The sequence below is a fragment of the Dendrobates tinctorius genome, unplaced genomic scaffold, assembly GCF_039654945.1.
Source record: "Dendrobates tinctorius isolate UK_male_01 unplaced genomic scaffold, ASM3965494v1 ptg000086l, whole genome shotgun sequence".
Lineage (NCBI taxonomy): Eukaryota > Metazoa > Chordata > Amphibia > Anura > Dendrobatidae > Dendrobates > Dendrobates tinctorius.
In genome coordinates, this window is record NW_027361754.1 from 19,464,122 (window position 1) to 19,479,536 (window position 15,415).

Here is a 15,415-nt window from a genome sequence, read left to right on the forward strand (position 1 = left end):
ATAGAATGTCATCAAGTGCAACCTTTTTCCTGTTCTAGACAACCAGGAACATTACTTGTAGGCAAAAAATTTACATATAATATACACTCACTGGCCACTTTATTAGGTACACCATGCTAGTAACGGGTTGGACCCCCTTTTGCCTTCAGAACTGCCTCAATTCTTCGTGGCAGAGATTCAACAAGGTGCTGGAAGCATTCCTCAGAGATTTTGGACCATATTGACATGATGGCATCACACAGTTGGCGCAGATTTGTCGGCTGCACATCCCTGATGCGAATCTCCCGTTCCACCACATCCCAAAGCTGCTCTATTGGATTGAGATCTGGTGACTGAGGAGGCCATTTGAGTACAGTGAACTCATTGTCATGTTCAAGAAACCAATCTGAGATGATTCGAGCTTTATGACATGGCGCATTATCCTGCTGAAAGTAGCCATCAGATGCCTGTTCTTAGCTGAGAGGAGTGGTACCCAGTGTGGTCTTCTGCTGCTGTAGCCCATCTGCCTCAAAGTTCGACGCACTGTGCGTTCAGAGATGCTCTTCTGCCTACCTTGGTTGTAACGGGTGGCAATTTGAGTCACTGTTGCCTTTCTATCAGCTCGAACCAGTATGCCCATTCTCCTCTGACCTCTGGCATCAACAAGGCATTTCCGGCCACAGAACTGCCGCTCACTGGATTTTTTTTCTTTTTCGGACCATTCTCTGTAAACCCTAGAGATGGTTGTGCGTGAAAATCCCAGTAGATCAGCAGTTTCTGAAATACTCAGACCAGCCCTTCTGGCACCAACAATCATGCCACGTTCAAAGGCACTCAAATCACCTTTCTTCCCCATACTGATGCTCGGTTTGAACTGCAGGAGATTGTCTTGACCATGTCTACATGCCTAAATGCACTGAGTTGCCGCCATGTGATTGGCTGATTAGAAATTAAGTCTTAACACACAGTTGGACAGGTGTACCTAATAAAGTGGCCAGTGAGTGTAGAAGCATTGTTTAAACACTCTATAGCATCAGGGGTGAAGCAAGGGAAAATATTTGGGGCTGTTACCTCTGGCACAAAGAGGTAGAGATGAGTAGACTACATAGGAGGTAGATCTCTGTGTGTGAAAATTATGGGTGTAACTGTGTAATGTGTGTAACTGTATGAGTGTGTTATGTCTCACCTGGGAAGTAGATTATCAAAGTCTTCGGTCAATAAGAGCAGGTGATTTGTAGAAGGGACTGAAGACGTAGGTGCAACAAGATGGTCTGATTGGAAATTCAGAGGCTCTAAAGACTGGACAACCACTGGAGAGGTAGAACAGGAGATTCACTTAAGTGAAGAAACAGGATCCTCTGTAATAAAATCGAGTAAGTCAGTTGAGTAGTTCCAATAACTTTCAATAGCAAAATCCAGAGAATTGAGTTGAGAATGTTAACTGGCAGGCTGTTGCAATGTAGCACAGCCGAGTAGGTCCAATGGCACAAAGTAGCAGACCCCAGCAACAAAGCAGAGATGTATAGGTCAGGAGGCGCATCGAGTCTGTTTGGTAGACGTGAGTATGACAGGAGGCAAATTATGGCAAAGCATCAGAGCTGGACATGTCTGAATGTCACTGCAGCAATATAGCAGTGTTGAATATGCCTGGAGGTCCACTGTGGCAAATTATTAGTAGGGTATATTAGTTGATATTGGCTGGTTCATCTGATGTTAGTGTATTGTGTATGGGACAGCTTAAGGCCTCTTTCACATTTCCGTTTTTGACAATCAGTCAAGATCCGCCAATTTTGAAAAAAAACGGATCCGCCATTTTTCTTTGCGGATCCGTTTTTTCCCCATTGACTTTCATTATTGGCGGATCCTGACTAATTGCCGTCCGTTACATCCGTTTTTTTGAGGATCCGCCACAATGTTAGTGTCCGTCAACATCCTCAAAGATTTGTAAACGGAGCTTGCAAGGTTTTTTTTTGCCGGCGGATCCTCCAGATACTGAATTAACCCCAAAATCTGTCTGGGTGCCAGACCAAAAAATTCTCTCTCTCTCTCTCGCCAGCGGTTCCTTTAAATTTCCTCATTTTCAGGATCCATCTAAAAACGGATCCTGTGCCATCCGTTCACATCAGTTGAGAACGGATCCGCTTGTCTGCCTTTTTGGCGGATTGTAACTGATGCAAATAACTGAAGTGTGAAAGAGGACTAAGACTGATGCCACTACTGGAACATAGCCAGGCAGGGAGAACCACGTTTATCTTTATCTCAGTGGTGATAATTGACAAAGACTTTTTCCAGAATTGTGTTTGTTTGCCGAGAAACTTAAGGCCCTTTTACATTTAGCGATGCACCAGCGATCCGACGAGCGATCCGACCCGGTCAGGATCGCTGGTGCATCGCTAAATGATCGCTAGTGAGCTTTCATACAGAAAGATCTCACAGCGATGCAGCAGCGACGCAGCGCACGATACTTACCATTCACACACAGCGATGAAGACGTCCTCCCGCCCGCCTCCACGCGTCGCTCGTCGTCACAGCAGGAAGTCTCAGCAGGAAGCGCCCGACGAGAAATGGAGCCGGACATTCTCGCGCGATCAGCGATGAGCAGCGGGGGAGCCGGTCGGAGGTAAGTATCACACATAGCGATATCGCTATAACGTCACAAAACCAGTGACGTTTTAGCGATATTGCTAGCGATATTGCTTAGTGTAAAACCCCCTTTAGCCTAGTAACTACTCTTGACCAAGCAAGGCTGTTTGCACCTTCACAACCAGGCCAAATTTTACATTTCTGACCAATGCCACTTTATTAGATAATAACTCTGGAACACTTCAAGGGATCCCACTAGTTTTGAGACTGTTTTGTCATGACAAAGTGTCCCTCATGATAGTGGTAAAGTTTCTTCGATATGACTTGAACTTATTTGTGGGGAAAAAAACCCAGAAATTTTCAAAAATTTAGAAAATGTTGCAATTTTCAAACTTTGACTTCTTATGTCCTTAAATCAGTGAGATGTCACAAAAAAGTTACAAAATAACATTTCCCACAAGTCTACTTTACATCAGCAAAATTTTTAAACAAAGGTTTTTTGTTAGGAAGTTATAAGGGTTAAAAGTTGACCAGAAATTTGTAATTTTTACAACAAAATTTAAAAAAACATTTTTTTATGGACCACATTGCATTTGAAATGACTTTGAGGAGTCAGTATGACAGAAAATACCCCAAAGTGTCACCATTCTAAAAACTGCACCCTTCGAGGTGTTGTGCAAGACCACATTCAAGAAATTTATTAACTCTTCAGGTGCCTCACAGGAACTGAAGCAATATGGAAGGAAAAAGTGAACATTTAACTTTTTTCACTAATATTTTACTTTTAGCCACAATTTTTTTTTTATTTTCACAAGGGTAACAGGAAAAAATGAACCCTAAAATTTGTAGTTCAATTTCTCCTGAACATGCAATACCCCATATGTGGGGGAAAACTACTGTTTCGGCAGCAGAAATTGGGAGCTAAGAAGCGCCATTTGACTTTTTGAATGTAAAATTTGCTGGAATCATTAGTGGACGCCATGCCGCTTTTGCAGAGCTCCTGGTGTGCCTAAACAGTGGAAACCACCAGACAAGTGAACCCATTTTGGAAACTAGATCCCTTAAGGAACTTATCTAGATGTAAAGTGAGCCCCTTGAACCCCAAGGTGCTTCACAAAGTTTATAATGTAGAGCTATGAAAATAAAAAATAAAAAAATCACATTTTTTCCACAAAAATGATCTTTCAGCCCCAGATGTTTTATTTTTACAAGGGTAGCAGGAAAAATTTGACCCTAAAAGTTATGTAAATTCTTCTGAGTACGTTGATACCCCATATGTGGAAGAAAACCACTGTTAAGGCACACAGCAAGATTCGGAATGGAAGGAGCACTGTTTTACTTTTTGAACGCAAAATTGGCAGATGCCATGTCGCGTTTGGACAGCCTCTGATGTGCCTAAACAGTGTAAATGCCCCACAAGTGAACCCATTTTGAAAAACTAGACCCCCTAAGGAATTTATTCAGATATGTGGTGAGCACCACTAAGTGCCTCACAAAAAATTATAATGTTGAGTCGTGAAAATAAAAAAAAAAAATCACATTTTTCCCATAAAAATGCTCTTTTAGCCCAATTTTTTTATTTTCAAAAGCGTAGCGGGAAAAAATGGACATCAAAATGTGTTGTGCCATTTCTCCTGAGTACGCAGATACCCCATATGTGGCGTAAAACCACTGTTTGGGCGCACAACATGGCTCGGAAGGGAAGGAGTGACGTTTTGGAATGCAGAATTTGATGGAATGGTCTGTGCTTAAACAGTAGAAACCCACAAGTGACCTTATATTGGAAAGTATCTAGTTTTTTTCTGGTATATGAATTTTATAATGTGGTGGCATATAAATAAATTGTGTAGAGTGCATTAGGTTGGCATACACCACTTGGGTAGTGTTCGTCAGGTTGTCATAAGGAAGTTGTGTAGTGTTAGGATATCATACGTCAGTTGTGTAAGTCAGAAATGAATTTAGTATTCATGGATTTGTGGTACAGTCTGAAGTATTCTTTAATACACAGGCCATGTTTGTCGTGGCAGGTGTCGCATTGCCAAATGGTATCCTTCCGTATTCCCCTTTTGTAACAGACTCGGCACCTTTTTTGGACCTTCCTTTCTTTGTGGTTTGAGGGACCTCACTGACAAAATGTCGACCTAGTAGGATGCGAACGCCTTCAGTTCCAGAAGTACTGGGGCCCGGTCCTTCCTAGCTGCCATATATCAGGGCCTTAATCACTACCTCCTGGAACTGAACAGTCTGGTCTGCACATCGTGATAGCACGGAAGCATTGCACATTGCCATCTGTATAGTGCACGGCCAGCTTCTTGTACCACACCCTGGCCTCTCTCGTGGTACTGTATGGTTAGAGGACTTGATCTACTCCCCCAATGTTCTTGTTGTATTCCAGTAACATGGTAACATAGTTAGCAAGGCCGAAAAAAGATATTTGTCCATCCAGTTCAGCCTATATTACGTCAGATTAAATCCCCAGATCTACGTCCTTCTAAAGAACCTAATCACTGTAAGACAGGCCTCTCTTGAACACCTCAACTAAGTTCGCCATCACCACCTCCTCAGGCAAGGAATTCTAGATTCTCACTGCCCTAACAGTAAAGAATCCTCTTCTATTTTGGTGGAAAAACCTTCTCTCCTCCAGACACAGAAAATGCCCCCTTGTGACCGTCACCTTCCTTGGTATAAACAGATCCTCGGAGAGATATTTGTATTGTCCCCTTATATACTGGCCTTCTTATTGGGCAGGTACTGTCGGAATTTTAGCCTTCCCTTGAAATGGATTGGGCACTCATCCAGGCAGATGACCCTCTGGGGCACGTACACCTCAGCAAACTTGTTGCTGAAGTGATCAATGACCGGCTGAAATTTGAAAAGTCGGTAAAAAAGTTGGGGTAATCACGCATAATCATTGCAATGAAATAATTTGGGGATGGCCTCAAAACGTTTACGGGTCATGGCCATGCGGTACAGTGGAGTGTTATACAAGACTTCAACAGTCCAATATTGTCGAAGTTCTGGCTTCTTCACTATCCATATGTGAAGGACCAGGCCCAAAAACTTCATAATTTCTACGGCGTCTACAGGAGTCCAGTTAGAAAATGATGCTGGGCAGTTTTGTGACAAAAATTGCTGGGCGTACAAATTTGTCTCGGCCATCATGAGGTTTACAAAATCCTCAGAGAAAAAGACTTTGTCTGGGATCACACATGCGAGAAACACGGCCAAGTCTCGCATGTTAATACCTGGCACTGCCGCCTGCAATCAGATCGGTGTGTGCGGCTCCATGTATTATTATGCGGCCGCACGCTCCGCTCCTGAGTGCCGGCGGCAGTGCCGGGTATTAACATGCGAGACTCGGCCATGTTTCTCGCATGTGTGATCACTGCCTTTGAAAAAGTGTATTTCTACGAGGCCGGTGGGGTCAAATTGGATTCTTGATTGCGCTACAAAATCAGGAATATGTGGCTCATAGTCTTCAAAGGGTGTGGTCCATACTGAGTCAGTAACGGTGTTCGCTAGTTCATTTTCTGTCCTGGGGCATCTACAGGACCTCTACCTCACTGTCAATGTTGGAGGCAAGTGTAGTGCGAATATAAAAATGGCTATTTTGAGTCCATATTGAAATATATAGAATGAATTCTGTATATTACATAGCTGCATTTCTAGTTAGACATTAACAGCTACAGACAGACAATGACGTAATCTCTCTCTGTGGTGGGTTTATCAGACCATTAGATAGCTGCATTTCTGATGTGACAGACAATGCTACCGCAGTGACAGAATGTTGAGAACTGTTGCTTCACAAACAATTCTAAGTTTCTTTGTTTGTCATTGTAAAACATTAAGGTTTATTTAACCTCTGTCTGTGTTGGTTTTATCTAAATCCATGTGGCTTTTATATTGTAAGGGTTTACGACCCAATGTCTGATGATGCCATGTTGTCTGTTGCATCCAATCTTAAGGGCCGGCCACTGGAAGTGTTGGGTGAAGCTAGTTACACATAAGTGTAATTTAGTATATAAGGCCAGAGAAACATGAATTACGGGCCTGACACACTAAGCGATATCGCTAGCAATATCGCTATAACGTCACTGGTTTTGTGACGTTATAGCGATATTGCTAGCGATATCGCTATGGCTGATACTTACCTCCGACCGGCTCCCCCGCTGGCTATCGCTGATCGCGCGAGAACGGCCTGGGCCGTTTCTGGACGTCAGCTTCCTGCTGGGCTTCCTGTGGCGCCGACGAGCGATGCATGGACGCGGACGGAAGGACGTCAGGATCGCCTCGTCTGACAGGTAAGTAGCGACCCCCGACCCCTGCGATGTCGCTGGTGAGATCTGCCTGTTTGGCAGTTCACTAGCGATGCACCAGCGATCCTGACCGCGTCATATCGCTGGTCAGGATCGCTGGTGCATCGCTAAGTGTGACAGTACCTTTAGACAGAAGCAAAAACTGGATACCTGTATGTGTACAGTGTTGATACCTGCATAACTGGGGCGCCAGTGCAGTGTTGTGAATCTTCCAGGGGTCTCTGTCTTGGTGTTGCTTCTCTGATATTCCAGACGGATGATGTTTAAAAGCCTCTTGGTGATTGATGTTAGTATACTGTATATAGTTAATCTTTATATATACCTAATGATATGTATTCAATCTTTATCTGTGCTTAACCCTTGTATCTTAACCCTTTCAAGACCCATGACACCTACGTAGGCGTCATGAAAAGTCGTGCCCAAACGACCCATGACGCCTACGTAGGCGTCATGCTATAAATCGCCCTCCCGCGGGTCGGGTGACCGGTGTCACTGAAAGGTCACCTGACCCGCACAAAGAGGATACTCTTAATCCCAGGGGGCGTGGCTTAGCCCCCACGTGCCTACGATCGCTCTGATTGGCTGTTAAAAGCGAAACAGCCAATCAGAGCGATTTGTAATATTTCACCAATGAAATTTGGTGAAATATTACAATCCAGCCATGGCCGATGCTGCAATAGCATCGGACATGGCTGGACACCGACACCCGACCCCCCCCCACACCGACTGGCGGGGGCCACCGTCATCATCTGCACCCACTTCCCTTCCTTTCGCTCCCCCCCACGGTACCTCCGATGTCCTGCTGTGGCTCCCAGTGTCCCGCCATCCAGATCATGGGCGCCGCCATCTTGGAAAATGGCGGTCGCATGTGCAGTGCGCCTGCCATTGTCCAAGATGGCGGCGCCCATGAATTTGCCGGCTGCCCATTCATTTTTCATTTTGATCACTGTGATAAACTCTCACAGTGATCAAAATGAAAAAAAAAGTAAATACACCCCCCGTTTATCACCCCCATAGCCAGGCACAAACAATAAAATAAAAAAGATATTTTTTTTTCCATTTAGGGTTAAATTAGGGTTAGGGTTGGAATTAGGGTTAGAAATAGGGTTAGGGTTAGAAAGAGGGTTAAGGTTAGAATTAGGGTTAGAAATAGGGTTAGGGTTGGAAATAGGGTTAGGGTTGGAATTAGGGTTGGAATTAGGGTTAGGGTTGGAATTAGGGTTAGGGTTGGAATTAGGGTTAGGGCTGGAGTTAGTGTTAAGATTAGGGTTAGGGGTGGGTTGGGGTTAGAGTTGGGATTAGGTTTAGGAGTGTGTTAGGGTTGTAGTTAGGGTTATGATTAGGGTTGGGTTAGTGGTGTGTTGGGGTTGGAGTTGGAATTGAGGTGTTTCGACTGTTTAGGCACATCACGGGGTCTCCGAACGCATCATGGCGCCACGATTTATTCCAGCCAATTTTGCGTTCAAAAAGTGAAACAGTGCTCCCTCCATTTCGAGCCCCGACGTGTGCCCAAATAGTGGTTTACCCCCACATGTGGGGTATCAGCGTACTCAGGAAAAATTACACAACTTTGGGGGTCTAATTTCTCCTGTTACCCTTGGGAAAATAAAATATTGGGGGCTAAAAAAATGATTTGTGAAAAAAAAATGATTTTTTTATTTTCACGGTTCTGCGTTATAAACTTCTGTGAAGCACTTGGGGGTTCAAAGTGCTCACCACATATCTAGATAAGTTCCTTCGTTGGTCTAGTTTCCAAAATGGGGTCACTTGTGGGGGTTTCCACTGTTTAGGCACATCAGAGGCTCTGCAAACGTAACATGACGCCCACAGACCATTCCATCAAGTCGGTATTTCAAAACGTCACTATTTCCCTTCCGAGCCCCGACGTGTGCCCAAACAGTGGTCCCCCCCACATATCGGGTACCAGTGAACTCAGGACAAACTGGACAACAACTTTTCGGGTCGAATTTATCCTGTTACCCTTGTGAAAATAAAAAATTGCGGGCTAAAAAATCATTTTTTGAGGAAAAAAAAGGTTATTTTCACGGTTCTACGTTATAAACTTCTGTGAAGCACTTGGGGGTTCAAAGTGCTCACTACACATCTAGATAATCTCCTTGGGGGTTCTAGTTTCCAAAATGGGGTCACTTGTGGGGGGTTTCCACTGTTTAGGTACATCAGGGGCTCTGCAAACACAACATGATGTCCGCAGAACATTCCATCAGTCTGCATTCCAAAATCGCGCTCCTTCCCTTCTGAGCTCTCCCATGCGCCCAAACAGTGATTCCCCCCCACATATGGGGTATCGGTGTACTCAGGACAAATAGCACAACAACTTTTGTGGTCCAATTTCTCCTGTTAGGCTTGTGAAAATAAAAAATAGCAGGCTAAATTATCATTTTTGAGGGAAAAAATTTTTTTTATTTTCACTGCTCTGCGTTATAAACGTCTGTGAAGCACTTGGGGGTTCAAAGTGCTCATCTCACATCTAGATAAGTTCCTTGGGGTGTCTAGTTTCCAAAATGGGGTCACTTGTGGGGAGCTCCAATGTTTAGGTACACAGGGGCTCTCCAAACACGACATGGTGTCCGCTAACGATTGGAGCTAATTTTCCATTCAAAAAGTCAAATGGTGCTCCTTCCCTTCCGGGCCCTGCCATGCGCCCAAACAGTGGTTTATGACCATATATTAGGTATCGGTGTACTCAGGAGAAATTGACCAACAAATACTAGGATCCATTTTATCCTGTTGCCCATGTGAAAATGAAAAAACTGAGGCTAAAAGAAAATATTTGTGAAAAAAAGTCCTTTTTTTTTACGGATCAATTTGTGAAGCACCTGGGGGTTCAAAGTGATCACTATGCATCTAGATAAGTTCGTTGGAGGGTCTAGTTTCCAAAATGGGGTCACTTGTGGGGGAGCTCCAATGTTTAGGCACACAGGGACTCTCCAAACTCAACATGGCAACCGCTAAATATTCCAGCATATTTTCCATTCAAAAAGTCAAATGGTGCTCCTTCACTTCCGGGCCCTGCCGTGCGCCCAAACAGTGGTTTATAACCACATATGTGGTATCGGTGTACTCAGGAGAAATTGCCCAACAAATTTTAGGATCCATTTTATCCTGTTACCCATGTAAAAATGAAAAAATTGATGCTAAAAGAAAATTTTTGTTGGAAAAATTAAAATGTCCATTTTTTCCTTCCACATTGCTTTAGCTGCTGTGAAGCACCTGAAGGGTTAATAATCTTCTTGAATGTAGTTTTGAGTTGCGTGAGGGGTGCAGTTTTTAGAATGGTATCACTTTTGGGTATTTTCTACCATATAGACCCCTCAAAGTGACTTCAAATGTGAGGTGGTCCCTAAAAAAAATGGTTTTGTAAATTTTGTTGTAAAAATTAGAAATCGCTGGTCAACTTTTAACCCTTTTAACTTCCTAACAAAAAAAAAATTTTGTTTCCAAAATTGTGCTGATGTAAAGTAGACATGTGGGAAATGTTATATATTAACTATTTTGAGTCACATAACTTTCTGGTTTAACGGAATAAAAATTCAAACTGTGAAAATTGCGAAATTGTCAAAATTTTCGCCAAATTTCCGTTTTTTTCGCAAATAGATGCAAAAATTATCGACCTAAATTTACCACTAACATGAAGCCCAATATGTCACGAAAAAACAATCTCAGAATCGCTAGAATCGTTGAAGCGTTCCCGAGTTATTACCTCATAAAGGGACACTGGTCAGAATTGCCAAAAATGGCCAGGTCATTAAAGTCAAAATAGGCTGGGTCATGAAGGGGTTAAAATATACAAAAGTGTACGTAATCATACTATCTAATCATACCATTCCTTTAATTTTGTACCGTGAAATAAAATTGCGTTATATCGCAAGCAGTAGCCTTCTTTAAAGCCGTATCCGAACCTTAGTGTTAAAAACTTGGCAATACAGCAAGGAAAATGTGCGGGACAACATTTTTTCACATATGTGGTGCTTGTATGTGTACCAAATATTATTCAGGTGTTTGTGGGTGTGAGTACTTGGTGTAAACCTTTTTTTATTTAGAAGAGAAAAAAATGTAATCCTAGGAACTAATCAAAAATATATATTTTTTTATTTTCAGACAAAAAAAAGAAGCAAAAACAAAAAAACAGCAGGAGATCGATCAGTGATGTGTTGCTGATCCGCTCATTACGGCTGTAGGAGGGATGCATGCATGTGATTCTGTTTTTCCATGCTTACACTAACCCTAACTTAATTCAGTAAAAAATACTGTTGTAGACGATGATTACTACGGTATATTTTTACTGTCCCTAATCTAAATTATTTTTATTATTCCTTTTTTAAAAAAAAAAAAAAAAAAAAAAAACAACAACAACCGGAGGTTGATCACTGATGCTAATCAAATTTTTTTTTCTTTTTTACTCTTTTTACACACACACAAAAACAAAACAAAACAAAAAAAAAACGGCCGGAAATCGTTCAATGATCAGTATGGCTTATCCGCTCTTTATGGCTGTAGGATGGAAGCATGGATGATTTTTCTTTTCACTCTGACACTAACTCAATTCAGTAAAAAATACTGTAGTAGGCTGGTTTCACATTTGCGTTTTTTTTCGCGGTAATTTAGCGCTAAATAGCGCATGCGTTTTTTTTTCCTATACTTTGCATGGGATGCGCTTATGTGCGCATACACATGCGTTTGTACGCGTTTTACCGCGCATGCGTTTTTTTGCGGTATGCGCTCGGGCGCACAAAATGCAACTTGTTGCATTTTTTGTGCGTCCGATTTGCCTCAAAAAAACGCATGCGCGCGCAATGCGTTTTTTTTACAGCAAGACACCCAATATAAGTCTATGGGTGCGCATATGTGCGCATTGGCATGCTTATGTATGCATTTTTTTGCACATGCGTTTTTTTTTTGTTAACCATGGAATTTAGGGGTTTGGGTTAGAGTTAGGGTTAGTTAAGGGGGTTTAGGGTTAGGGTCAGGGTTAGGGTTAAGTATGGTTTGGTTAAGGGTTAGGGTCAGGGTTAGGGTCAGGGTTAGTTAGGGTTTGGGTTAGGGTTAAGTATGGTTTGGTTAAGGGTTAGGGTCAGGGTTAGGGTTAAGGTTAGTTAGGGTTTGGGTTAGGGTTAAGTATGGTTTGGTTAAGGGTTAGGGTCAGGGTTAAGTATGGTTTGGTTAAGGGTTAGGGTTAGGGTTAAGGTTAGTTAGGGTTTGGGTTAGGGTTAAGTATGGTTTGGTTAAGGGTTAGGGTCAGGGTTAAGTATGGTTTGGTTAAGGGTTAGGGTTAGGGTCAGGGTTAGGGTCAGGGTTAGGGTTAGTAAAGTCATGGTTTGGGTTAGTGTGAGGGGCCACATAATGTTGGAAAAAAACGCAAACGCGGTAAAAACGCACTAAAAACGCATACAAACGCATAAAAACGCTGCGTTTTTTTCATGCATGCTCATAAAAATGCTTGAAAAAAACGCAGCAGTTGTATGCTTTTGTATGCGTTTTTCAATGCGTTTTTTTGTGGGAAAAACGCGCTGCAAAAAAAAGCAAGTGTGAAACAGGCCTTAGACGACAATTACTACAGTATATTTTTATTGTCCCTAATCTAATCCTATCAACTAATGTAAATTAATTTTTTACTCAATTCATTTTTCACCCCCCCCCCCAAAAAAAAACAAAAAAAACATAGGTCTGTCAGTTATGTTCGTCACAGACCACCACTTGGCGGCTGTGCTACGCACGCGCAGATGTGGTGCAAAAAGGGGATAAAAAAATAGACAGGCTGCAGGACGCACACAGGGAGGTGGTGCAAAGAGGGAGGAATGTGCAGGGACAAAAAAAATCCTGGAAAAGAGCGAGCATGGACGTTGATCAGTGATTTTTCATCACTAAGGCTGGTTTCAGACTAGCGCATTTTACAGGCAGCGCACGGCGCCACTAAGAACCGCCCCCTGCCCGGTCATTTCCTCCTACTATCGCACACGGCTGCATGCGATCTGCGCACCCTATCTTTAGCATAGGGTGCGCAGACCGTGCGCTAGGATTTTTGCGTGCGCTGCGCACTTCAAAAGTGCACAGCGCACGCAAAAATCCTACTAGCGCACGGCCAGTGCTAAAGATAGGGTGCGCAGATCGCATGCAGCCGTGTGCGATAGTAGGAGGAAATGACCGGACGGGGCAGGCAGGGGGCGGGGCTTAGCGGCGCCGTGCACTGCATGTAAAATGCGCTAGTCTGAAACCAGCCTTACCAATGCTCGACTGTTGCAGGATGCATGAAAAAAGAAGAAAAATGCCAAAAATCGAGAAATCAAGCACTGATCAGTGATCAAGTACTGATCAATGCTCAGTGGCAGAACGGGGGGTGGAGAGAGGGCAAGATGGGGGGAAAAGGAGGACGTGGGAGGAGAGGGTGATTGGGGTGGATTAGGAAAGACCAGGCAAGGATCAGGAACTCTTTCTTCTTTTCCCAGCACACTGCAACAGATCAGAATAGTAACTGCTCTGTAACGTCCCCACGCTAGAATGAGGAAGTTTAGAGCAGTCACTGTGGGGTCAGGTCGCGCTGTGCGCTCTGATTGGTGCGTTCGATCTCACCGTCAATCGCACCAATCAGAGCTGGCCCTGGTGATTCCATGGTTGCTATGATCAGTGCTCTTACAGCACCGTTCTAGGATGGACATCGGTGTCTCATGCTATTCAATTGCGTGAAACATTGAAAACGCTGTGATTGGCTGTCCAGAATTGAACAACCAATCACAGCGATCGTAGTTGAGGGGGGTGGCGACACCCCCTGGGCCGCCACCGCCATGTGCCCTGCTTCGAGATGGCGCATTTACATGGAAGTGATCTCCTCCACAGCGGTCAGGCTGGGTTCACACGTAACGGAACTCTCGCGGAAATTACCGCGAGAATTCCAGAATTCCATTCCGCGGGAAAATTGCATTTTAAATTCCCACGATCTTCCCGCGGAAAAATTAGCATTTTGCAAGCGTAATTAGCTTGCAGAATTGCTAGCGTTTTCCAAGCGATCTGGAGAACTGATTGACAGGTTGGTCACACTCGTCAAACATAGTGTTTGACGAGTGTGACCATCTTTTTACTATTGAGGCCGCCTGTGCGGCATCAGTAGTAAAAAATAGGATGTAAAGAATAATAAAAATATATTTATATTGTTATTCTCACCTTCCGACGTCCCGCGCAGCCTTCCCGCCTCTCTCCACGCTCCCAGTAATCCTTTGCGACAATTACCGTGATGACGTTAGTTCTCGCGGGATCGCGACGTCTCGCGGTCATTCGCGATGAGACTTCGCGATCCCGTGAGAATGGACGTCATTGCTCGCAAAGGCTTACTGGGACTGGGAGCGTGGAGAGAGGCGGGAAGGCTGCGTGGGACGTCGGAAGGTGAGAATAACAATATTTTTTATTTTAAATTCTTTTACAGGGATATGGTACTCAGAGCTGGAGGACAGTCTCCTCTCCTCCGGACCGTGGGTACCATCCGCAATTGTTCTGCTTACTTTCCGCATGTTGTGCACAGCCACATGCGGAAAGTAAGCAGAACAATGCATTCCTATGGGTGCGGGATCGCCGGGATTCTGCGAAATTAATGAGCATGCTGCGTTTTTTACAAGCGAAGCATTGCCGCCGCGGTAAAAACCGCAGCATCAGCACAGCTTTGCGGAATCCCAAAAAAATGCCACATGTGAACTCAGCCTCACAGTGCAGCATTTTAGCTATGACGTACCTGGTACGTCTAAGGTCGGTAAGGGGTAAAACAGTGATGTGCCATCACTTCCTAAAGTAGAAAAACCAGTTTATGGTTTACATTTCTTGAGACGCTTGGTAAACTAAGGACATCGTCCGACAATGATTGTACCTCGTCGTGTCTCCGATGGAATGATAGTTTCCCAGTCTTGATCACGTCTTTGTTTTTCTTCAGAGGAAACTGCAATATGTTATTAAGAAGACAGTGAAAGATAAAAAGGTCAAACAATTATTATACATGCACATAACAGCCGGTAAGTCACCTCTCTGCACGGGGAAAGGGGGGCAATTCAAACATATACATTGTCAAGTCCTTCCTCGTGCCCCCTTCTTCCTCACGTGAAATTCCCAGGACAGGAAATGCCTGTGGGTTTCCACGCACTTACTGGAGTTCCTCCTCTGCTGCCGGAGAGGTGGAGAGCAGAGAAACCTCAGGAAGATTCTCTTACTTTCGGTTCTAAAACATTAACTCCTGGAGGCGTGGACCAGAGAGAGGGGTTTCTGCTGTGCACGTATTGTGCTGCTCAGATTATCTCATCGCTGGCAAAAGTTCATTGGCCGTCCAGCTCTAATCAATGAGAATCTCTAAAGCCAATAAAGAAATGCAAATCATCCTTTATTTTTTTCAACTGCATGGGGATTTGATCTGGCAATGATCTGTACCCTGTAAAATGAAGAGACTCTGGGATAAACAATCCGGAGGCCATATACAGTCAGCAACACAAATTCACACCACCCACTTCAACGCATTTCCGGTGTCCGGTGAGCAAGGGTCCGCA

At 43.8% G+C, this 15,415-nt stretch overlaps 1 long non-coding RNA gene across 1 annotated transcript; it reads right to left on the minus strand.

Moving 5' to 3' along the window:
* Positions 1 to 1,169: 1,169 nt before the first annotated feature.
* Positions 1,170 to 15,038, minus strand: LOC141097744 (uncharacterized). Its single transcript, XR_012234037.1, has 3 exons — positions 14,900 to 15,038; positions 14,749 to 14,817; positions 1,170 to 1,337 (listed from the first exon to the last, which is right to left on the minus strand). It is a non-coding gene; the product is annotated as an uncharacterized lncRNA (long non-coding RNA).
* Between the last annotated feature and the right edge of the window lie 377 nt (positions 15,039 to 15,415).